This window comes from Schistocerca gregaria, chromosome 11 (genome assembly GCF_023897955.1).
Source record: "Schistocerca gregaria isolate iqSchGreg1 chromosome 11, iqSchGreg1.2, whole genome shotgun sequence".
Taxonomy (NCBI): Eukaryota; Metazoa; Arthropoda; class Insecta; order Orthoptera; family Acrididae; genus Schistocerca; species Schistocerca gregaria.
This window is the reverse complement of record NC_064930.1, coordinates 138,084,620-138,111,000: the sequence shown is the minus strand read 5'-3', so window position 1 is coordinate 138,111,000 and position 26,381 is coordinate 138,084,620. Positions and strand designations below refer to the sequence as shown.

General features: G+C 44.5%; 1 protein-coding gene across 1 annotated transcript in view; it reads right to left on the bottom strand.

The window, feature by feature from the left end:
• LOC126295156 (facilitated trehalose transporter Tret1-like) overlaps nt 1-24,586 on the bottom strand; it is a 65,667-nt gene extending 41,081 nt beyond the window's left edge. The window contains exon 1 of the mRNA XM_049987451.1: nt 24,460-24,586. The gene's annotated coding sequence lies outside the window, so the exon portion shown is untranslated. The remainder of the gene's footprint in view (nt 1-24,459) is intronic.
• Between the last annotated feature and the right edge of the window lie 1,795 nt (nt 24,587-26,381).

Here is a 26,381-nt window from a genome sequence, read left to right as displayed (position 1 = left end):
GCTTCAACACGATACCACTGTAGTGACTGGGGTTTTGTGACGAGCCAGTTGCTCGGCCACCATTGATCAGATGTTTTCAGTTGGTGATAGATCTGGAGAATGTGCTGGCCAGGGCAGCAGTCGAACATTTTCTGCATCTGGAAAGTTGGTCCCGTACATATCGATTGTTTCGCTGTGACTCACTCGCATTGTATCCGCTTGTTAGCGTCAATAATGGCGAAGAAGGAACAATTCACGGTATACGTCCACATTTTGCAAATTTTTAGCAAATAATCCCAGAAAGGCGCCTCCGCCAGAAAGTATTCAGAAAATGATAGCAATGTTCTAAATGTACCGATTATTCTCGTGGCCGGCGTGCTTCCTCGTAATTGATATGCACAGGTTCGAATTTGAGACATAATGCACACGGTAACTACCATTTTTTAAAATTATTTCATTGTGCATACTTTAACATTTCCATCCGTTCTTGAGCATTTTTCAATTATACTTGCGCGCATATTTTAAGGTTTTTATGATGCATATAATCCGGTCTTTAGTTGTAATGTTATTCGTTTGTCGTTTTTCTTTAAAAAGGGGGGGGGGTGGACAAATTTGCAGAGGCGTCGAATGGTGAGTTATTCCTGTGGTTTACGTGGTGACTGTCAAAGTCGATGTGACACTAAAATCAGGTTGTCAGTTCTGCAGGCTGGTCTATAGTCCGTTTAAAATTAGTTGTGGCTTTTGACGTTTGGCTAACCGGAGGGGACGTGACGCTATTGCCCTGGCAACACCAATGGCGAGCCGACTTTCCCTACCACGTCACCAGCAGTTTGTTGGTAAATCGCCCCTGTTGCCATCATCATCATCAAGATTTCCCTCCAGCAAGCTGGGTAGGAACTTCGGGAAAGGTATGCCTCCATTGGTTTATGTCCTGGTACAGTTTTTGTCTCTCCACTACATCCCATGTTACCGCTCTCCTCTTGAGATCTTACTTAACCTGTTCTGTCCATCTCTTTCTAAGCCGCCCAATTGGTCTTCTTCCTGGTACCTCCATCCCCAAATACTGGCGTGGAGTTTGAGTCGGGTGCATTCGCTTCACATGACTGAACCAATCTCAAAGCAATCATTCTCTCCTCTACAGTCAATGTCACCTGCAGGCCTCTTACTTTTTGTAGAGCTGACCTAAGGAACTACATTTCACATGCTTGTATTTGACTCTCTCCTCTCTTATTTATGTCTCAGGCCTCTAGACTATACATCATGATTGGCATGAGATAAGTTTTATACATGGTCTGTTTGACTCTTTGAGGGACTTCCTTGTCCCAGATTAAGTTTCGTACTTGGTGGAAGAAGCTAGATCCTTTTATTATTCTGTTTAGGACTTCTAGTTTGGAAGTTCCATCGCGTGATATGATGCTACTCAGATAACTGAAGCTTCTCACGCACTCAACCTTCTCCCCCTCCAGTATGACGTCATAAGGTGTGGGTGTTCTGCTGATATTCATTGTCACTGTCTTCTTCCTATTCACAGTTAATTTGAATCTTTTTAAATTTTGTGTTCCAGTAATCTTGTCTCCTCTGAACCTCTATTTCCGTCTGTCCCCAAATGGCGATGTCATCAGCCAAAACAAAAGTTATGAAATATTCAAGCCGGCCGCTATGGACGAGTGGTTCTAGGCACTTCAGTCTGGAACCGCGCGACCACTACGGTCGCAGGTTCGAATCCTGCTTCGGGCATGGATGTGTGTGATGTCCATAGGTTAGTTAGGTTTAAGTAGTCTAAGTTCTAGGGGACTGCTGACCTCAGATGTTAAGTCCCATAATGCTCAGAGCAATTCGAACCATTTGAGATCTTCATTTTCTTCTTCCTTGATTTCTTTCATGATTGTGTCCATACGTGTAATGGAGAGTAAAGGGGAGAGCGAACTGCCTTGCTGAACACCTCTCTTTGTCTTAAACCAATTTGAACTTCCACCTCCTGCTTGTACACTGCTCTCACACCCATCGTACATCTGGACCTTTTTAATTAATGAACCAGGAACATTATGTTTTCTCAGGCATTCCCATATTTTATCCCTTGGTAAACTGTCATATGCTTTTTCCAAATTCACGAATACTACTATAAAGTCCTTTCCTTTTACCCAGTACTTTTCCATCAACTGACAGAGGGAGAAAATCAGATCTATTGTCCCCATATTACTTCTGAACCGATGCTGTTGTTCCTCTAATTGGTGTTCTAGAATTCTCCGCAATCTTTTTTCTATGGCCTTTTCCATTATCTTAAAGCTATGTGATAACAGTGTGATTCTTCAGTAATTGGCGTATTTCCTTCTACTACCATTCCTGAACAATGGTACTATAATTCCTTTTTTCATTCATCTGACATTTTTTTTCTTTCCATAGTTACCCCAGCACCCTGTGTAACCATGGGATTTCGTGGATTCCTGCGCTTTCAATCATATCCGCTGTCAGATCATCTACTCCATCCACCTTCCTACTTTCCATGTTTCAGGGAATTCTCAGTTTCTAACCAAGAGATTGGATCCTCCTCGTCCTCTAATTCAATGACTTTGGTGTCACTTTCTTGTGCACCTTCCCCATTCAGTAAGATTTCAAAATAGTTCTTCATCTCTTCTCTGATACCTTCCATGTCCCTGATAATATCCCCATCATCTGTTTCAATCGCTTTTATGTCTTCTCTACCAGATCTTTTACTTTTCAATAACCCATATAGAAGTTTTTGGTTCCCTTTGCTATCCTGCTCTAGTTTCCAGGTGAATATTTCCCAACTCTTCTCCTTTTCTTCTTTCACAATTCTCTTTGCTTGGAGTTTCTCTTGTCGGTATTCCTTCTCCAGTGTTATCACCTTGATCTTTTGGTACCAGCCCCTAGTTCTGATTTCTTTTTTCAAACTTCATGTTGTTCTTTGCCACATTACGTTTTTTAATTGCATCTTTTACTCTGTCGTTCCACCATCTGGTTTCTTTGTCTTTCACTTTACCCTTTGTTTTGCCACACATCTCCACTTCACTGTTAACTATTGATATTTTGAATAGTCCCACTCTTCCTCTACACCAACCCTTTCAGTTTTGGTGGACACGCCATGGATAAACAGAACCATGTGCTGTCAAGCGATGGCTGCACCTTCACCAACTCTCATTGTAAAGTAGTATTTTCTAGTGGTCTGCAGCCACCAGTTATCGTGAACAAGTGTTTTGTGTTTGCGCTACATTAGTAATAACAGTGCAGCGCCTCTGAAGACAAGATTCAAAATAAAAATGGCCGTCCAAGAACACGTTCATCAGATGTGGGATAATGTTCTCCTTCAAAATATTCCTCCTAATTCGATAATAGTAGTGGACAATGCGCCGTGCCACCCTGTTATGATGTATAGAACTACAACAATGCAGTGGAGGAAAGCCGAAATTTTGCTCTGCGAAAGAAATGTTCTACTGGATAAGGGCGAACATAGCACGTATAAAGAAGGATTAGTCAGTGGAACTGACTGTGCCGTGCAGTGCAAAAACTCCACGCCACTATGTCGACAAACTGGCCGACGCTGAAGGACGTAACTTAAAGCAGCCTTTCTCCACATCGCGCTCATTTAACCCGGCCTGAGAATAAATAGGCCTAGATGAAAAGTAATGTGGCGAAAAACAATTAGAAGTTTACGCTCAGTGAGGTTGTAATGCTGACAGTAAAATCCATTTGCATACGAAAGGTCTCCACTTGTCAGCCATGTCAAGGAGGTAGTTGAGAAGACAAGGATTCTACATCACATCGAAATCCATACTCCGCTAGCCACCTGACGGTGTGTGGCGGAGGGTACTTTGAGTACCTCTATCGGTTCTCCCTTCTATTCCAGTCTCGTATCGTTCGTGGAAAGAAAGATTCTCGGTATGCCTCTGTGTCGGCTCTAATCTCTCTGGTTTTATCCTCATGCTCTCTTCGCGATATATACGCAGGAGGGAGCAATATACTGCTTGACTCCTCGGTCAAGGTATGTTCTCGAAACTTCAACAAAAACCCGTACCGAGCTACTGAGCGTCTCTCCTGCAGAGTCTTCCACTGCAGATTATCTATCATCTCCATAACGTATTCGCGATTACTAAATGATCCGGTAACGAAGCGTGCTGCTCTCTGTTGGATCTTCTCTATCTCCTCTATTAACCCTATCTGGTACGGATCCCACACTGCTGAGCAGTATTCGAGCAGTGGGCAAACAAGCGTACTGTAACCTACTTCCTTTGTTTTCGGATTGCATGTCCTTAGGATTCTTCCAACGAATCTCAGTCTGGCATCTGCTTTACCGACGATCGACTTTATATGATCATTCCATTTTAAATCACTCCTAATGTCTACTCCCAGATAATTTATGGAATTAACTGCTTCCAGTTGCTGACCTGCTATAGTGTAGCTAAATGATAAAGGATCTTTCTTTGTATGTATTCGCAGCACATTTCACTTGTCTACATTGAGATTCAATTGCCATTCCCTGCACCATGTGTCAATCCGTTGCAGATCTTCGTGCATTTCAGTACAATTTTCCATTGTGACAACCTCTCGATATACTACAGCATCATCTGCCAAAAGCCCCAATGAACTTCCCATGTTATCCACAAGGTCCTTTATGTATATTGTGAATAGCAACGGTCCTATGACACTCCCCTGCGGCACACCTAAATCAGTCTTACTTCGGAAGACTTCTCTCCATTGAGAATGACATGCTGCGTTCTATTATCTAGGAACTCTTCAATCCAATCACACAATTGGTCTACTAGTCCATATGCTCTTACTTTGTTCGTTAAGCGACTGTGGGGAACTGTATCGAACGCCTTGCTTAAGTCAAGAAACACTGCATCTACCTGGGGACCCGTGTCTATGGCCCTCTGAGTCTCGTGGACGAATAGCACGAGCTGGGTTTCACACGATCCTCTTTTTCGAAATCCATGCTGATTCCTACAGATTTATAGTCTCCAGAAAAGTAATTATACTCGAACATAATACGTGTTCCAAAATTCTACAACTGATCGACGTTAGAGATATAGGTCTATAGTTCTGCACATCTGTTCGACGTCTCTTCTTGAAAATGGGGATGACCTATGCCCTTTTCCAATCCTTTGGAACGCTACGCTCTTCTAGAGACCTACGGTACACTGTTGCAAGAAGGGGGGCAAGTTCCTTCGCGTACTCTGTGTAAAATCGAACTGGTATCCCATCAGGTCCAGCGGCCTTTCCTCTTTTGAGCGATTGTAATTGTTTTTCTATCCCTCTGTCATCTATTTCGATATCTACCATTTTGTCATCTATGCGACAATCTAGAGAAGGAACTACAGTGCAGTCTTTCTCTGTGAAACAACTTTGGAAAAAGACATTTAGTATTTCGACCTTTAGTCTGTCATCCTCTGTCTGGACATTTTGTTTTGATCCACCTACCGCTTTGACATAAGACCAAAATTTCTTAGGATTTTCTGCCAAGTCAGTACATAGAACTTTACTTTCGAATTCATTGAAAGCCTCTCGCATATCCCTCCTCACACTACATTTCGCTTCGCGTAATTTTTGTTTGTCTGCAAGGCGTTGAGTATGTTTATGTCTGCTGTGAAGTTCCCTTTGCTTCCGCAGCAGTTTTCTAACTTTGTTGTTGTACCACGGTGGCTCTTTTCCATCTCTTACGATCTTGCTTGGCACATACTCATCTAACGCATATTGTACGATGGTTTTGAACTTTGTCCACTGATCCTCAACACTATCTGCACTTGAGAGAAAACTTTTGTGTTGAACCGTCCAACTACTCTGAAATCTGCTTTTTGTCACTTTTGCTAAACAGAAAAATCTTTCTACCTTTTTTAATATTTCTATTTACAGCTGAAATCATCGATGCAGTAAACGCTTTATGATCGCTGATTCCCTGTTCTGCGTTAACTGTTTCAAATAGTTGGGGTCTGTTTGTCACCGGAAGGTCTAATATGTTATCGCCACGAATTCATGAAGGACTATAACCCATTTCGACTAATATTGTAACTTCTCCTGTTGCGATGTTAAAAGCGGCTTCTTTCACGAAAACATAGCAGAATTTACAAATATTCATCTCATCAATATTCTCATGAAGTAGAAATTGCGACAAAGTCCTGAAACAGTGTATTATCAAATTAGCAACTCAGGGCAAGAAAGGCCAATTGTTCGTAAAAAAAGCCCGTCCAAGAGAATAAAAAAAACGCGTAACTTCAGTTACAATGTCACAAAAGGTACAGCAATTCTCGTTTCATCAGGTGTCGATGATCCGCAAAAATTGCATTATTTCACTGAAAAAACGTGTAGTTGCTGGAATATCACAGTGGATGACGAAGTTTCCCATGGTAAAATACACGGTGTACATGAAGTTCGCGAACACTTTCAATTATACATTGCACAAGAATCAAACATTGTACAGATATCACACATATGTCATTTTGAAGAGAAATCCTGAAAGTTTTCTTTTTTCCCATGCCACTGCGTAGTTTGGTAATTCGCCGATAGTCTGCGCTAGTCGCATACATGGCGAGCTCAGGTGCGCAGCGAGCTTCCTGTGTGATGGAGTTCGACAAAACACAAGTGTGCTACAGCTGTCCAGCGGATGTTTAGAACCAAGTACGGTGAGAAGCCACCAACAAGAAAGGCCATTTACCACTGGCACAACAAATCGGTTACGACGGGTTGTTTTTGCCCGGCGCAGAGAAGCGGACATTCTAGTGTGATGAAGTGAATGTGGGGTGCATACGAGAGAGATTTGTAAGGAGTCCAAAGAAATCGATGCGACGTACATCCCGTGGACTCTAAATGGCCCCACTGATACTGTGGAAAGTCCTGCGACAGAAGCTGTCTACGAAACCACTCAAACTGGAGTCAGTGCTGAAGCTCAATGACGACGACAAATGAAAGCGTTTTGAGTTTTGTTCGCAGTTGCAACAATTGAATGAGGATGGGGATGGCATTGTTGATGGCTTAAATTTTAGCGACACTAATCGGAAAGTGTACAGGCATAACTGTCGAATCTGGGGTACAAACCATCCACATGAATGCATTAAATATGAGCCTGATTCCCCAAAGGAGAATGTTTTTTGTGCCTTGTCATGTCAAAAACTGTACGTGCCATTCTTCTTCGCCGAGAGCGCTGTCACTGAATGTTCCTACTTAGACATCATCCAGCGATGGCTGGTGCGTCAAATGCAGTCAGACTCTCCGTTCGTCTTTCAGCAGGATGGGGCTCCAGCCCATTTTCATCGGTGTCAAAGTTAGCGTAAGGAGTGCTTTGCGTGAAGCGTTCAGTGAATTCGAAAGTAAAATTCTATGTACCGACTTGACAGGAAATCCTAGGATGTTCTGGTCTTACGTTAAATCTGTAAGTGGGTCGAAACAGCATATCGAGACAATCTGCGATGATAATGGCATTGAAACAGAGGATGACACGCGTAAAGCTGAAATACTAAACACCTTTTTCCAAAGCTGTTTCACACAGGAAGACCGCACTGCAGTTCCTTCTCTAAATCCTCGCACAAACTAAAAGATGGTTGACAGCCAAATAAGTGTCCATGGAACAGAAAAGCAACTGAAATCACTCAACAGAGGAAAGTCCACTGGGCATGACGGGATACCAGTTCGATTCTACACAGAGTACGGCAAAGAACTTGCCTCCCTTCTAACAGCTGTGTACCGCAAGTCTCTAGAGGAACGGAAGGTTCCAAATGATTGGAAAAGAGCACAGGTAGTCCTAGTCTTCAAGAAGGGTCGTCGAGCAGATGCGCAAAACTATAGGCCTATATCTCTGACGTCGATCTGTTGTAGGAATTTAGAACATGTTTTTTGCTCCCATATCATGTCATTTCTGGAAACCCAGAATCTACTCTGTAGGAACCAACACGGATTCCCGCAACAGCGATCGTGTCAGAGCCAACTCGCTTTATTTGTTCATGACACCCAGAAAATATTAGATACAGGCTCCCAGGAAGATGCTATTTTCCTTGACTTCCGGAAGGCGTTCGATACAGTCCCGCACTGTCGCCTGATAAACAAAGTAAGAGCCTACGGAATATCACACCAGCTGTGTGGCTGGAGTGAAGAGTTTTTAGCAAACAGAACGCAGCATGTTCTTCTCAGTGGAAAGAATTCTACAGACGTTAAAGTAACCTCTGGAGTGCCGCAGGGGAGTGTTATGGGACCATTCATTTTCACTATATGACCTAGTATAGTGTCGGAAGTTCCGTGCGGCTTTTCGCGGCTGATGCTGTAGTATACAGAGAAGTTGCAGCATTAGAAAATTGTAGCGAAATGCAGGAAGATCTGCAGCGGATAGGCACTTGGTGCAGGGAGTGGCAACTGACGCTTAACGTAGACAAATGTAATGTATTGCGAATACATAGAAATAAGGATCCTTTATGGTATGATTATATGAAAGCGGAACAAACACTGGTAGCAGTCACTTCTGTAAGATATCTGTGAGTATCTGTACGGAAAGATTTAAAGTGGAATTATCATATAAAATTAATTGTTGGTAAGGTGGGTACCATGTTGAGATTCATTGGGAGAGTCGTTAGAAAATGTAGTCCATCAACAAAGGAGGTGGTTTACAAAACATTCATTGGACCTATACTCGAGTATTGCTCGTCAGTGTGGGATCCGTACCAGGTCGGGTTGACAGAGGAGAGAGAGAAGATCCAAAGAAGAGCGGCGCGTTTCATCACAGGGTTATTTGGTAAGCGTGATAGCGTTACGGAGATGTTTAGAAATCTCAAATGGAGGACTCTGCAAGAGAGGTGCTCTGCATCGCGGTGTAGCTTGCTGTCCAGGTTTCGAGAGGGTGTGTTTCTGGATGAGGTATCGAATATATTGCTTCCCCCTACTTGTAACTCCCGAGGAGACCACGATGGAAAATTAGAGAGATTCGAGCGCGCAGGGAGGCTTTCCGGCAGTCGTTCTTCCCGCGAAACGCACGTGACTGGAACAGGAAATGGAGGTAGTGATAGTGGCACGTAAAGTGCCCTCCGCCACACACCGTTGGATGGCTTGCGGAGCATAAATGTGGATGTAGAAGTTGGTGGGTACCTGAACACGGAGCTGCCGCATCGATGGATCGGCCGTGCTACAGAAGGGGACACCAGACCTCACTCCGTGTGACTCTTTTCTGTGGGGACACATTAAAGATCTGGTGTGTGTACCGCATCTATCACGTGATGTAACAGAGCTCCGTGAGAGAATACGGAAGGCGACTGCCACAGTAGACGATGCCAGGTTGAGAGGGGTATGTGCAAGAATTCGATCACTGTATTGACGTCCGCAAGGTCGCTCATGGTTCGTATATTGAATGTTCGTTAACAAAAAAAAAAAATCTTTCAGAGTTTTTGTTCAAAATTCAATATGAATGACATGTGTACAATGTTTAGTTCTTGTGCAATAAATAATCGAAAGTGTTCCTGAGCTTTATAAAACGTGAAATGTCGTGTGACGCGGGACTTCCGTCGGGCAGACCGTTCGCCGGGTGCAAGTCTTTCGACTTTACACCACTTCGGCGACTTGCGCGTCGATGGGGATGAAATGATGGTGATTAGGACAACACAACACCCAGTCTCCGAGCAGAGAAAATCTCCGAACGAGCCGGGAATCGAACCCGGGCCCTTAGGATTGACATTCTGCCGTGCTGACCACTCAGCTACCGGGGGTGAACCTCCGGACTTTACTTACACCCGGTACTCTCATCTCTAGGTACTATTATTTGCCAACATTTGGCTTCAGTATGTGATATGAAGTGGGACAAGCGTGTAATGGCAGTTGTGGGGAAGGCGGATAGTCGTCTTCTGTTCATGGGTAGAATTTTGGGAAGATGTGGTTCACCTGTAAAGGAGCCCGCTTATAAAACACTAATACGTCCTATTCTCGAGTACTGCTCGAGCGTTTGGGATCCCTATCAGGTCGGATTGAGGGAGGACATAGAAGCAATTCAGAGGCGGGCTGCTAGATTGGTTACTGCTAGGTTTTATCATCACGCGAGTGTCACGGAAATGCTTCAGGAACTCGGGTGGGAGTCTCTAGAGGAAAGGAGGCGTTCTTTTCGTGAATCGCTACTGAGGAAATTTAGAGAACCAGCATTTGAGGCTGACTGCAGTACAATTTTACTGCCTCCAACTTACATTTCGCAGAAAGACCACAAAGATAAGATAAGAGAGATTAGGGCTAGTACAGAGGCATATAGGCAGTCATTTTTCCCTCGTTCTGTTTGGGAGTGGAACAGGCTGAGAAGATGCTAGTTGTGGTACGAGGTACTCTCCGCCACCCACTGTATGGTGGATTGTGGAGTATGTATGTAGATGATGATGTAGATATCATTTGCCAACATTTTGCTTCAGTACCTCACATCATTTACGGAACAAGGGATTTCTGAGTATATAATTTTGCCTTTTTCCCTGGCGCGTGAGTTTGTGACTGAGAGGTTTAGAGCTATTTCATTTTCTCGAGATTACAGACAGATAGCGATATTCTTCGAAGATTAAAGAATAGTTCAATATGTTACTTACATTCTATACGCAGCAACATATGAACTAACATGCACCAAACGCAAATTGATAGCGATCCCTATTTTCCATTGCAAACTTGAAGAATTTCTTGTAGTGGCTTACAGAATATGGAAAATTTTGGAAATTTGTGGTAAGTTCTATGGGACTAAACTGCTGAAGTCATTGGTCCCTTACACACTACTTAATCTAACGTAAACTCCGTTACGCTAAGGACAACACACACACACCCACGCCTGAAGGAGGACTCGAACTTCTGACGGGGGGATGCCGCGCGAACTGTGGCATGGCGCCCTAGACCGCACGGCTACCCCGCGCGGCCAGTATCGAAATATCACAATAACTATGACGATTAAAGAAATAGTAGACAATTCATCATGAAGCTGACGAATTAAGTTATAAAGCGTTCTGGAATCAGAGTTTATTAGTGACTCATTTCTTTCTGCAAAATGGTTCAAATCTTAGTTCCCTGGCAGGAAACAAAGGGTGCTGTTAGGGAAGAGACATGTATTAAGCTACCAGGCATCATCCAACTGGGAACTAATTACATGTGGGTCCCACAAGGTACCATTTTAGGGCCCTTACTTTTTCTTGTGTATATCAATGACCTTTCATCAGTAACATTATCAGATTCCAAGTTCGTTTTGTCTGCCGACGATACAAGCATTGCGATAAATAGCAAATCAAGTGTAGTCTTAGAAAGATCGGCTAATAAAATATTTGTGGACATTAGTGACAAAGAATTGGCTAGGAACCAGTGATTAAACTTTGAAAAACACGCTACATGCAGTTCAGAACTTGTAAGGGGTGTCCCAGGAGTATATGCCTAACATACGATGACAAACAGGTAGAAGTGGACAATGTTAAATTCTTGGTATTATAGCTTGATAATAAGTTCAACTGGGAGGAGCACACCACAGAACTGCTGAAGCGTCTTAACGAATCTCTGTTTACAATGCGAATTGTGTCAGACATAGGGGATATAAAAACGAAAAAGCTGGCATACCATGCTTACTTTCATTCCATAATGTCATACGGGATTATTTTTTGGGGTAATTCATCAAGCCAAGCTAAAGTTTTCCGGGCGCAAAGACGTGCAGTAAGAGTTACATGTGGTGTGAACTCAAGAACATTCTGCAGAAGCCTGTTTAGGGAACTAGGGATACTAACTACTGCTTCCCAATATATTTCTTCCTCAATGTAATTTGTCATTAAAGATATATCACTTTTTGAAACCAACAGCTCAATTCATGGAATCAATACTATAAATAACGTTCAAATGGTTCCATTGGCTCTGAGCACTATGGGACTTAACTGGTGAGGTCATCAGTCCCCTAGAACTTCGAACTACTTAAACCTAACCTAAGAACATCACACACATCCATGCCCGAGGCAGGATTCGAACCTGAGACCGTAGCGGTCGCGCGCTTCCAGACTGTAGCGCCTAGAGCCGCTCGGCCACTCAGGCCGGCCCTAGAAATAAGAATAATCTTCACAAGGATTTAAAGTCACTTACTCTTGTACGAAAGGGTGTGCGTTATTCAGGAACACACATTTTCAATGACTTGCCAGCAGACATAAAAAGCTTAACAACCAATGAAATTCAGTTTAAGAGAAGCCTAAATGATTTACTGGTGGCCAACTCCTTCTACTCCATTGATGAATTTCTCAGTAAAACCAACTGATTTGTCTTTGTGAGTGCGTTTGTGTGTGTGTAAGTACAATCTAACTTCTTCACAATTTGAGTGCAGTAATGTGTTCATTATAAATAAATATTATAGTAGTTCTATTACATGTTCATTACCTTAAAATAAAATAAAATATTTTTTATTTTAAATTGAGTGCATTAGTGTTTGTAAAATGATTCTTTCATATCGTGTTCACTAACAAAATGACGATCATTCCACTTGGGACCTGTGGATGGTACAGACTGATCAAAAAGTCAGCATAAATTTGAAAACTGAATAAATCACGGAATAATGTAGATAGAGAGGTACAAATTGATACACATGCTTGGAATGACATGGGGTTTTATCAGAACCAAAAAAATACAAACGTCCAAAAAATGCCCGACAGATGACGCTTCATCTGATCAGAATAGCAATAATCAGCATAACAAAGTAAGACAAAGCAAACATGATGTCCCTTAAAGGAAATGCTCAATATGTCCACCATTATTCCCCAACAATAGCTGTAGTCGAGGAATAATGTTGTGAACAGCACTGTAAAGCATGTCCGGAGTTATGGTGAGGCATTGGCGCCGGATGTTGTCTCTCAGCATCCCTAGAGATGTCGGTCGATCACGATACACTCGCGACTTCAGGTAACCCCAAAGCCAATAATCGCATGGACTGAGGTCTGGGGACCTGGGAGGCCGAGAAAGTGGCGGCTGAGCACACGATCGTCACCAAACAACGCGCGCAAGAGATCTTTCACGCGTCTAGCAATATGGGGTGAGCGCCATCCTGCATAAACATCGTACTTTCCAGCAGGTGTTTATCAGCCAGGCTGGAGATGATGCATACCTCTCAACCGTCACTGTAGCAGTTACAAAACCAAAGTCGCGCATTTCCTCGATGAAAAAAGGCTCGATAACGGTAGATGTGGTAAATCCAACCCATACCATGACTTTCTCGTCGTGCAATGGAGTTTCCACGACAGTTCTAGGATTTTCGGTAGCCCAAATTCTGCAGTTGTGGGCGTCGACAGACCGTCGGAGCGTGAAATGAGCTTCGTCGGTTCACAACGCGTTATTGAACCACTCGTCATCTTCGCCATCTTTTGAAACGCCCACACCGCAAATGCCCTCCGCTTCACTAAATCACCAAGTAACAGTTCATGATACCGATGGATTTTGTATGGATAGCATCGGAGGGAACACTTAAGTGCCAACCGAACAGTAGTGTATGGAATGCCAGTGCGACGTGCGACTGCACGAGCGCTGACTTCCCCGTGCGCAGACGAACCCGCTACAGCCTCCATTTCTTCCTGAACTGTCTCAGCAGCATTACGCCTTGTGCTCGGTCGGCCAGTACTGGGTCTATCGTGTAAACATCCCGTGGCTTCGAACTTGGAAATCATTCTCGCCACAGCTGCAATTGTCAACGGACCTTTGCCCGTTCGAATCCCCTTCCTACGGCGATAGGATCGTAACACTGAACTAGCACATTCCCCATTCTGATAATACAGCTTCACTAAAAGAGCCTTTTCAGGTAACACCAACATGCTGCGACTGCTGGCGCATCTGATACACTCTCTCGTTTTTTTTTCTTTATTGTAATTTTAATCACCTCATACAAGGCGGGCTGGCAGCAGCATATTACGCTGCTCTTCAGCCTTGAGTGGTACAATAATATGACATATAGGTGGCACAGATAATACAATAAATACGGAGGGGCAAAAAATGTAGATACAAAAAACAACAAACAGGATCTGTATCCTTTCAAGGAAAAGGAGGAGGTGGGGGAAAGGAATGAGATCGTACAGGATCTGCGTGGGGGAGCAGAGACGGATGCGATAGGCGAGGCGGAGAGCATGGCGTTCAAGGATTTGAAGGGATTTATAAAAGGTAGGGGGGCGGAGATCCAGGCCGGATGGGAGAAGCAAAGGATAAGGCGGATGAGGGATTTATAGGTGTGGAGGATGGTGGAGGGGTCCAGACCCCACGTACGACCGGAAACGACCTTGAGGAGGTGGAGACGGGAGCGTGCCTTGGCTTGGATTGTCCGGAGATGTGGGGTCCAGGAGAGTCGACGGTCGATGGTGACGCCAAGGTACTTGAGGGTGGGGGTGAGGGCGATAGGACGGCCATAGACAGTGAGATAGAAATCAAGGAGGTCGAAGGAAGGGGTGGATTTGCCTACAATGATTGCCTGGGTTTTGGTGGGATTGACCTTGAGCAACCACTGGTTGCACCAAGCGGTGAGCCGGTCAAGATGTGAATGGAGAAGGTGTTGGGAGCGCTGCAGGGTGGGGGCAAGGGCAAGGAAGGCGGTGTCATCGGCAAACTGGAGAAGGTGGACGGGGGGTGACGGCGGCGGCATGTCCGCCGTATACAAAAGGTACAGAAGGAGGGAGAGGACAGAGCCTTGGGGCACACCGGCGGAGGGAAAAAAGGTGTAGGAATCTGTGATATGGATGGTGACGTAGGAAGGACGGCGGGAGAGAAAGGAGCCGATCAGACGGACGTAGTTAATGGGAAGGGCGAAGGTTTGGAGCTTGAAGAGGAGACCGGAATGCCGTATGCGGTCATAAGCTCGTTCGAGGTCCAGGGAGAGGAAGATAGTGGAGCGACGGGAATTAAGCTGGTCGGAAAGGAGATGAGTGAGGTGAAGGAGAAGGTCGTCAGAAGAGAAGGACGGCCGAAAGTCACACAGGGTAACCAGAAGGAGGCGGTGCTGGCGGAAATGCTGGTGGATGCGGCGGGTGAGGATGGATTCCAGGACCTTGCTGAAGACCGAGGTAAGGCTGATAGGACGGTAGGAAGAGACGGTGGACGGCGGTTTGCCAGGTTTAAGGAACATCAGGATACGGGAGGTTTTCCACAGGTCGGGGTAGTAACCGGTGGACAGGACTACATTGTAGAGCCTGGCCAAGGTGGAGAGGAAAGAGGCAGGAGCTTCACGAAGGTGACGATAGGTGACACGATCGTGACCAGGAGCGGTGTTGCGTTTAGTGCGGAGTGTAGCAATGAGATCCCGTGTGGTGATTGGGGCATTGAGTTCCGTGTATGTTGTCCAAGTACTGGAAACCAGGTGCGAGGGGAGGGACAGAGGTGTCAGTTCGATCGCGGACATCCGGGAAGAGGGAGTAATCGAACTGGGGATCGTCAGGGATGGAAAAGACATCATACAGGTAGGAGGCAAAGTGATTGGCCTTACTAAGGGTGTCAGGGAAGGGGTGATCATTATGGAGGAGAGGATAGTAGGGGGAGGGTTTAGTTCCGGTAAGGCGACGGAAGGCGGACCAGAACTTGGATGAGTTGATAGGGAGGGTAGCATTTAAACGGGTGCATGTCTGTCGCCAGTCCCGGCGTTTCTTGGCTGCGAGCAAATTACGAATTGGAGTTGCCGGTGGCGTCGTAGTGTGTCCGGGTGACGCATGTGGAAGAAGGCACGGTTGAGACGGCGGGATTCACGGAGGAGGAGGACGGCCTGTGGGGGTAAGGTAGGACGGTGGGGGTGGATAGCGACAGTAGGGACGTGGGCCTCCACGGCCTCAGACAAGGTCTGCTGGAGAAAGGAGGCGGCATGGGTTACATCGTCAGGGTGGCGGTAGGTGAGGGGGTGGCTGTCGACCTGGGTGGAGAGGGTATCCCGGTAGGCATTCCAGTTGGCACAGGAATAGTCATGGACATACTTAAGGGGAGGGTCATGACGAGGGTCGGGGCGGGGGCGACGACTGTCTGAAACGGTTAGGAGGACAGGGAGATGGTCGCTACCAATAGGTTCCAGGACATCCACCGTTATGCGGCCAAGGAGGTTGGCGGAGGAAAGGACAACATCGGGAGTGGAGTTGGATTCGGAATGGGTGTGCTGGGGGATGGGGATGAGGTGGCCTTGAAGGGAGGAGAGGAACCGATGGCACCGCCGTAACTGGGCGGCGGAACGGCTCTGGATGTTGAGGTCGGCTTCTCTCTCCCTCTCATTACAGCTCCTTTAATACACGATTGTCTAGCGCAGTCACTGGCGTTTTGCTGTCCAGCGCCATCTGTCAGACATTTCGTAAACTTTGTTTTTTTTTTTTTTTGTTCTAATAAAACCCCATCTCATTCCAAGCATGTGTGTCAATTTTTACCTCTCTACCTACGAGGGCTATCCACAAAGTACATTACGTTTTGGAATTAAAAATAAATAAAGTATTGGAATTTTTTTTAATTATATACAGATGAAAGCCACACTTAAATACTAGTTTTCTATATAGTTGCGATTTAAATGAAGGCACTTATCGTAGCGATGGACGAGCTCGGAAATTCCTTCGTCGTAAAATTCGTCCGCCTGCGCCTTCAGCCACGTGGTTACCTCTTCTCAAAGCTGTGCGTCGTCATCAAAACGCTGCGTAGCCAACCACTTCTTCATTGCTGGGAATAAGTGGAAGTCGCTCGGTGCCAGGTCGGGACTGTACGGTGGATGAGGAAACAACTCCCACTTGAAAGATTCGAGAACTTCACGAGTGGCATTTGCCCTGTGGGCTCGGGCATTGTGAATCGGCAAGATCTTCGAGCCCAACTTTCCCCTGCGCTTGTTTTGTATTGCTTTTCTGAGGTTGTGCAGGGTTTGGCAATACCTTTGCGAGTTTATTGTAGTGCCTCTTTCCATTTATTCAGTTTTCAAATTCATACTGACTTGCTGATCACCCTGCACGTTAACTTACAGCAGAGCCCCTCTAATCCGTGACCTCCGGGACCGGGACCATGGTCGGAACGAGAAAAAGGTCGCACTATCCGAAAAATCTAATGTTTATCGCAGAAAATATAAAAAGACATTTAGTACAAAAAATTAAACGATTGAAGAACTAAAAGATGTCTACAGTAATATAAAAAGATGGTTTTTACACAGTGTTAAACAGTATATTAACTAAAAAACGTCTACATACACTATAATATGCATTGGTTTTAAAAGGAAAAACGACAAACAAATTACAGCAATGCACTGTCCATAATAACGTATAAACGATATATACTGTAACCTAAAAAATGCTTACAGCGCTGTATATATAAAAAGTAATTTTTTACAAAGAAATAAACTACTGTATATTGTTGTTGTTGTGCTCTTCAGTCCTGAGACTGGTTTGATGCAGCTCTCCATGCTACTCTATCCTGTGCAAGCTTCCTCTATAAACTAAGAAATGATTATACTGTACCCATTGTTTTTACAGTAAAAGCGAAAACAAATTACTTGGATAAAAAGTCAGGGATACATTTTTGACGAGTTTTCCAAGGATCAATCCAGCCTTCACTGGCAGCAAATTTACTTTCGGCTTCCAGTTTTTTGTGCAAAACTATCGCTTTTCTTTGAGAATTGGCCCGGATATTGGAGTTCCTTTCCTTCTTTCTTGCCAAAACCACACCCACAATGCGTTATCAAGCAGTTCAAGTTGAGGCTTTTTTTTAATGTTTTGCGGTTCTTCAGAATGTTTTCACCATCAATCGTAGCTGTATACGAGTCAATGTCTTTCCGATTCTTCCTACAATCCTTAATTGTCGTAACACCTTCATTCAGTTACTTTGCAATTTTTTGGAGCGAATCTCCTTCGTCCAGTCTTTGTAACACTGCAAATTTTTCATTTACTGAAAGAGGTACGTGCTTACGTTCGAATCCAGGCATGTTCGAAAACACACAACTGTACACACAGTGAATCTACAGTAATAAGTACGGCAGAGAACGCGGAATAAAGCAGACAACGAAGTTTAATCCCAACAAAGGATAAAGCTGCACAACAACGTACAGTATAACAATATGCACAGCGATAGACACAGCAGCAATGGCCCGACAGGCGTCCAGTCAGTGACGAGTCGGCACAGGCTCGTGAGCCAAAGCATAGTCGGACTAACCGGAGCGACGGACCATCCAAGGTCGGATTAGAGGGGTTCTACTGTATTTGTTTCAGTTGTAAATATTTGTCATGTATTGTTGTTTTTCTGACATGTTCTACATCCTGTTGCGGTTCTAGGCGCTGCAGTCTGGAACCGAGAGACCGCTACGGCCGCAGGTTCGAATGCTGCCTCGGGCATGGATGTGTGTGATGTCCTTAGGTTAGTTAGATTTAACTACTTCTAAGTTCTAGGGGACTAATGACCTCAGAAGTTAAGTCCCATAGTGCTCAGAGCCATTTGAACCCTTTTTTTATGTAATTAATTTCCTAATTTATTTTGACCATTCCTAGTTAATATCTTGTGCTACAGATCATTATAGGGTAAAATCAGTAATTGTTTCATGACTCAGATTCTAATGGAAATGAACGTACGTCGGAGGTGGGGATGAAATGATGATGAGGACAACAGAACGCCCAGTCCTTAGCGGAGAAAATCTCCTGCCCCAGCCGGCCATTCCGCCACGCTGACCACTCAGTTAAAAAAATGGTTCAAACGGCTCTAAGCGCTATGGGACTTAACTTCTGACGTCATCAGTCCCCTAGAACTTAGAACTACTTAAACCTAACTAACCTGAGTACATCACACACATCCATGCCCGAGGCAGGATTCGAACCTGCGAACGTAGCGGTCGCGCGGTTCCAGACTGTAGCGCCTAGAACCGCTCGGTCACCCCGGCCGGCGACTCAGTTCACGGGCGGCGGACTTCTTAAAATGGAAATGAGCGTACGGCAGCGTTGAGCGGGAGGCCCCTTTTGGGGAAGTTCGTCCGTCAAGTGGAAGTCTTATTTCATTGGACACCACAAAGGGCGACTTACCCCGTGGTTAGGATGAAATGATGACAACACAATACCCTGTCCCCGAGCGGAGAAAATCTCCAACCCGGCCGGGAATCCAACGCGGGTCCGCTTGCAAGAGAGGCGAGGACTTCGCCACCCATCTAAGCAGGCGGACACATAGTTTCTATCGTTGACTTACAAACAAATATAAATTCCCTACTGATTACAAACTTTTGGAAGAAGAACTACTAGGATCCTGAAAGTATTTATTTGGCCTTATTTGAAACCATATTACAAAGCCAGTCCTTAATTAATTCCAAATATAATTACCTCGTTTGTCTAACTAAATGTGTTAATTTCGTTATTTAAACAAATAATTCGGCCTAACCTTTGTGGGAGAAGGAACTGTTAAAACGAAGTAATTTCTCGATGTATTCAGTTAATTGAATGAGTTATATCACGGCATATTGATAATTTTTACTTATGGACCGTCTGACAGCAACTGAATAAAACACAATCTTAGTGCCATACGCGTTTCGTATTTATTTTCTGCAAGGCATCATCAGTGGCCTGGAATATGTACATATGTTAGCTATTTAATTTACATTTTTCTCACTGTGCCTATAAACAGTTCTTGTGGTTGCTATTTCCTATTAAGTAGTAATGTTTTGAACTGTACTTACAGGTTGCGTGGACAATTTTTTACATATTACGCTCCTGTTGCGTTTTTTAGTGTTGTTCTTCTTCTTATGAATGACAATTTGCGGTTTTTTTACCCACATTCCACAGCACTAAGAACCGAACGCTTGTTTCAATGCATTTTTTTTGGTTCCTGTTGCCGACTGTCAAATGTTTTTGCCAAAGATCGAATGTAATTGCCAAACTTTCGAGTGTAATTATTGAAGTATCTGTGATATATATATATATATATATATATATATATATATATATATATATATATATATATATATATATATGGCTGTGGTTGTGTGTGTGTGTGTGTGTGTGTGTGTGTGTGTGTGTCAGACGGTCCATAAGTAAAAATTATCAATATACCGTGATATTACACGAAACTGAGGAAGACAAAACTACAACAGTTGAAGATGAATGAGTTATGTTTTAACCCTTAAATGCATGATTTCTTATTTCAAGCTATAAAAATTACCACGTTTGGTTATAGTGCCTACATTACGAAAAAATATTGAATTTTTTAAAATTAAATAAACAAAGCATTATTGTTGACAATAGCTACAAACACAAAAACTGGTCTAATCTCGAATGTATCGTAAAGACACTCGAATTAACTGTCTACACCATATCTACTTACGTTTTCAAATTAAAAAAGTAATTTTGAAACCCACAAATCAGTGCACAAACACAAAAAAACGTCTCTACTTCCCGCCAAAACACACGCGCGGCAGTACATTCACACGGCTGATCGTCGAACTGGTTCAGTTCATCCTGCCATTTACGATCGGTGTGAAGAGGAACCAGCAGCTGCAGTAGAATGTAGGCTATACACTTAACTATATAACGAATCTGATACAAAATGTTGCTCAGTGTAGGACACATCGAATAAATAAAGTCTGCAGCTGATCAGCTACACCATGCATTAAAGGGTTCATTGTAATTTCTGTTACTTAAAAATCGAACAATGTATAGTTTCAGTGCCTATTATTGTGGGGTATATAAAGGAAGCAGAGTGAGACCAAAGGACTTGGAAGAGCAGTTGAACGGAATGGACAGTGTCTTGAAAGGAGGGTATAAGATGAGCATCAACAAAAACAAAATGAGGATAATGGAAAGTAGTCGAATTAAGTCGGGTGATGCTCAGGGAATTAGATTAGGAAATGAGACACTTAAAGTAGTAAAGGAGTTTTGCTATTTGGGGAGCAAAATAACTGATGATGGTCGAAGTAGGGAGGATATAAAATGTAGACTGGCAATGGCAAGGAAAGCGTTTCTGAAGAAGAGAAATTTGTTAACATTGAATATAGATTTAAGTATCAGGAAGTTGTTTGTGAAAGTATTTGTATGGAGTGTAGCTATGTATGGAAGTGAAACATGGACGATAAATAGTTTGGACAAGAAGAGAATAGAAGCGTTCGAAATGTGGTGCTACAGAAGAATGCTGAAGATTAGATGGGTAGATGACATAACTAATGAGGAGGTACTGAATAGAATTGGGGAGAAGAGGAGTTTGTGGCAAAACTTGACCAGAAGAAGGGATCGGTTGGTAGGACATATTCTGAGGCATCAAGGGATCACCAATTTAGTACTGAAGGGCAGCGTATAGAGAAAAGATGTGATTAGATCTTTTGTCTGCAGCAAAACGATGCCCTTGCTCAACTGCCACGGACTGTTGCTTCGATTTTGGTGTGACGTCGGCCACCCGTGTTTCATCGCCCGTAACAATATGGCTTAAGAAACCACCACCGTCGTCGTGGTACCGCTCAAGGAAAGTCAATGCACTGTCTAAACGTTTGGTTTTGTGCACATCCGTCATCCAGATCTACATACGTACTCCGCAATCCACCATACGGTGCGTGGCGGAGGGCACCTCGTACCACAACTAGCATCTTCTCTCCCTGTTCCACTCCCAGACAGAGCGAGGGAAAAATGACTGCCTATATGACTCTGTACGAGCCTTAATCTCTCTTCTTATCTTTTTGGTTTTTCCGCGAAATGTAAGTTGGAGGCAGTAAAATTGTACTGCAGTCAGTCTCAAATGCTGGTTCTCTAAATTTCACGAAAAGAACGCCTCCTTTCCTCTAGAGACTCCCTCCCGAGTTCCTGAAGCATTTCCGTAACACTCGCGTGACGATCAAACCTACCAGTAACAAATCTAGCAGCCCGCCTCTGAATTGCTTCTATGTCCTCCCTCAATCCGACCTGATAGGGATCCCAAACGCTCGAGCAGTACTCGAGAATAGGACGTATTAGTGTTTTATAAGCGGTCTCCTTTACAGATGAACCACATCTTCCCAAAATTCTACCAATGAACTGAAGACGACCATCCGCCTTCCCCACAACTGCCATTATACGCTTGTCCCACTTCATATCGCTCTGCAGTGTTACGCCCAAATATCTAATCGATGTGACTGTGTCAAGCGCTACGCTGCTAATGGAGTATTCAAACATTACAAGATTCTTTTTCCTCTTCATCTGCATTAATTTACATTTATCTATGTTTTTTAGTTAGCTCCCATTTTTTACACCAATCACAAATCCTGTCCAATTCATCTCGTATCCTCCTACAGTCACTCAACGACGACACATTTCCGTACACCACAGCATCATCAGGAAACAGCCGCACATTGCTATCCACCCCACCCAAAAGATCGTTTATGTAGATAGAAAACAACAGCGGACCTACCACATTTCCCTGGGGCACTCCAGATGATACCCTCACCTCCGATGAACACTCACCATCGAGGACAACGTACTGGGTCAAGTCAACATTTTCGATACACAACGTGAGCACAATTTTCGGTAATTCAAGTGCTCGGTCACAATGCCATACAAAACACTTCGAGAAACATTAGGAAAGTCATCCCGCAAGGAGGAAATCGTAAAGCGTCTGCTTTCTCTCACCTTATTGTCCACTTCCTGCACCAAACTTTCATTAACGACTGAAGGACGCCCACTCTGTCGTTCATCGTGCACATTTGTGCAGCCATCTTTAAATGATCTCGCCCACTTTCTTACCATTTCATCACTGACAATGTTTTCTCCGTAAACTGCAGAGATCTCAACGACGAATATCGATCGCTTTTAGGCCTTTAGCAGCAAGAAATCTTATAACAGCCCGAACTTCACAGTCGGCGGAACTCGCGATTATCGGAGGCATCTTAAACACTCAGTACACATCGTAAACAAGGTAGAATCCGACTGTATTGGCGTCAGTGCGTAGATTAAGGTACAGGCATTGTGGTTCAAATGGCTCTGAGCACAATGGGACTTAACAGCTATGGTCATCAGTCCCCTAGAACTTAGAACCACTTAAACCTAACTAACCTAAGAACATCACACGACACCCAGCCATCACGAGACAGAGAAAATCCCTGACCCCTCCGGGAATCGAACCCGGGAACACGGGCGTGGGAGGCGAGAACGCTACCGCACGACCACGAGATGCGCGCGGTACAGGCTTTCATGTGAAAATAAAATTATTGGGATATGTTAGCATGTCCTTTTTTTATTTCAAAACGGTATTTACTTAAAAAAATACTACTGTTACTTCAAAGTTAATCACGTTGGCAGCCTTTCTCGATTCGAATTCTGCAATATTTACTTCGTCGTCTCTGGTGAAGGAATTTCGGGAGGCTGTGCTTAGTAAGTCTGCTTTGGGAGCAATGTCGTCGATAGTATTTCCGCCGCTATCGCGCAGAGGAGGCATCGATTCTCACTTGCCGCTAGCGCACTTCTAACAGGTGGTCCTAATGTGATCAGCCTACGCGGGAGTGGACCAACACGTTACGTCAGCTAGGCACGGCGAACGCCAGGTCTGTTGCACGCAGAAACGCCTGGGCGTTTGGTTCGGTATTGTTTTGGATTCTGCAGTTTTATTTAGATGAAAGGTTTTCTTACTATCGTAAAGCTACAAATGAAGATCATGGTTCTGTGTTACTGAATCCTGTCGGAACAAACGTAGATCAGTATGAGAAGATGCTTTGCCCCATTGCAAGCTTCGGAAATTTTACATTCAAGTAACTATATTTACTTGATCCATTTTGTTGTCGAAACTTACGCCAACCCCCTTGCAATTAAGTCGTTTCTTTTATTTATTTATCTTCGTTTGACCTCGCCACTGGAAATATGAACTAATTTACACGTGTAAATGTCCAACTGTTGTCAGTCATTAGATTACAGTCGATTTCAAAGAAAGGAGTTCTAAACAGGAAACAAAATAGCGTCATACATCGAAAATACTGCTGAGCTTAAACTTTTTTAAACATGCACATTAGAAAAGATAAATATTCCCCTCTTGCAACTGAAAGGAGAAACTTTATAAGATAAAAAAATTTTATTTGATAAAACGAGTATCTCTCTTTTGCCTCTTCTTCTGTCCCCCACCCCCTCCCACAACGTGTACAATCGCAAGATATTTCATTAACATTCAGTGCTCCTCACCCCATAGTCAACCAAGATACCCACAGAAGAACGCCAATATGTTCACTGTTTCTTGTAAGAGCAACCCAGTACATACGTAACTTCCTCAGATTTACAAATAAGGTAAAGAAGCACGAATTCTGTTGCTACTGGACCGTGAAGTTGTTTTTGTATGTCAATCCGTAAAACAGGTGGAAATTTAAGTTCAGGAGTAATCTATTCGTTAAGAAGTGTAATGAATTGCAGAAATCTCTCAGAACAATGTGTGTTGGTTAACTACCGCCAATAGTTTCACATTTTCCTGTGTCAGAGAGGGAGACGCCGCCATTACGAGTATGCTTGCAACAGAGCTGGCGTTCGCCGTGCCCAGCTGACGTGACGTCACCAACGAGCGCCGAGGCCTTCCTGTGAGTCGGCGTTGTGTGGATGCAGCTACCTGCCAGGGTCTACTCACCGTTCCCGGCGCTCCTGAGAACCTGTAGATGCAGACGCGACCTCTGGTTGTGTTCACTGCCGCCGTCTGCAGACCTCGCGACTTGAGAGACCGCCTGTGCCTTATCGTCAGATGCAGAGCAGCACGGATCGGCGTCTGACACTAATCCAGGACGACGGCAGCCGACCCGCTGTTATCTGGCCCCACACGCGCTGTCTGACGTCACACGGCGGTCCGCCTCTGTTGTCTCCGCAATGTCGGCGGCCATGCGCGTGCGTAGAAACACACACGCACGGGCCGGGGACCCGACTAGAGACACCACCCGTTGCTCACGTAGTTGCTCATCAGTATGACCGCCTGCTGTTGCTGATACACTCCAGTCGTCAACCCCATTAGCTGAATCCTCAGCGCGGGTCCCTGGTTCGATTCCCGGCTGGGGCGGGAGATTTTCTCCCCTCACAGACCTGGTGTTGTGCTGTCCTCATCATTTCATCCCCATTGCCGACGCGCAAGTCGCCCAATGCGGCGTCGTACTCAATAAGACTTGCACTTGGCGACAGAACTTCGCGACTGGGAACTCCCGCCCAATGACCCCATAGGATATTCTCCATTTCCCGAAGTGAAACATGGACGATAAATAGTTTGGACAAGAAGAGAATAGAAGCTTTCGAACTGTGGTGCTACAGAAGAATGCTGAAGATTAGGTGGGTAGATCACATAACTAATGAGGAGGTATTGAATAGGTTTGGGGAGAAAAGTTTGTGGCACAACTTGACCAGAAGAAGGGATCGGTTGGTAGGACATGTTCTGAGGCATCAAGGGATCACCAATTTAGTATTGGAGGGCAGCGTGTAGGGTAAAAATCGTAGAGGGAGACCAAGAGATGAATACACTGAGCAGATTCAGAAGGATGTAGGTTACAGTAGGTACCGGGAGATGAAGAGGCTTGCACAGGATAGAGTAGCATGGAGATCTGCATCAAACCAGTCTCAGAACTGAAGACCACAACAACAACAACAACATGGTCATTTTCACGGTCATTAAAAAAGGGACAGATCACAGAGGGACTATCCAAATGGGGGAGGAATCGGTATAGTTTCACACACGTGTACAGACAATCAATTACAATAAAGAGCCAAAGAAAATGGTACACCTGCCTAATATAGTGTAGGGCTCCCGCAAGCATGCAGAAGTGACGCATCGACTAGACTAATGTCTGAAGCAGTGCTGGAGCCAATTTACACCGCAGACCCTGCAGAGATGTCCATAAATCCGTAAGAGTACGAGGGGTGTGGAGATCTCTTCTGAACAGCATGTTGCAAGGCATCCCACATATGCACAATAATGTTCGTCTCTGGGGAGTTTGGTGGCCAGCGGAAGTGTTTAAACTCAGCAATTCTGAACGTCTGGGGTGTCGCATTGTCCTGCTGGAATTGACCAAGGCCGTCTGAATGCACAATGGACACGAGTGGGTGCAGGTGATCGGACAGGATGCTTACCTACGTGTCACCTGTCAGAGTCGTATCTAGACGTATCAGGGGTCCCACATCACTCCAACTGCACACTCCCCACACCATTACAGAGCCTGCACACAGCTTCAACAGTCCCCTGCAGAGATACAGAGTCCATGGATTCATGAGGTTGTCTCCATACCCATACATGTCCATCTGCTCTACACAATCTGAAATGAGACTTGTCTGACCAGGCAACACGTTTCCAATCATCAAGTGTCAAATGTCGGTGTTGACCTGCCCAGGTGAGGCATAAACTTTGTGTCGTGCAGTCATCAAGGGTACACGGGTAGATCTTCGGCTCCAAAAGCCCATATCGCTGATGTTTCGTTGAATGGCTCGCACGCTGACACTTGTTTATGGCCCAGCATTGAAATATGCAGCAGTTTGGGGAAGGCTTGCACTTCGGTCACGTTGAACGATTCTCTTCAG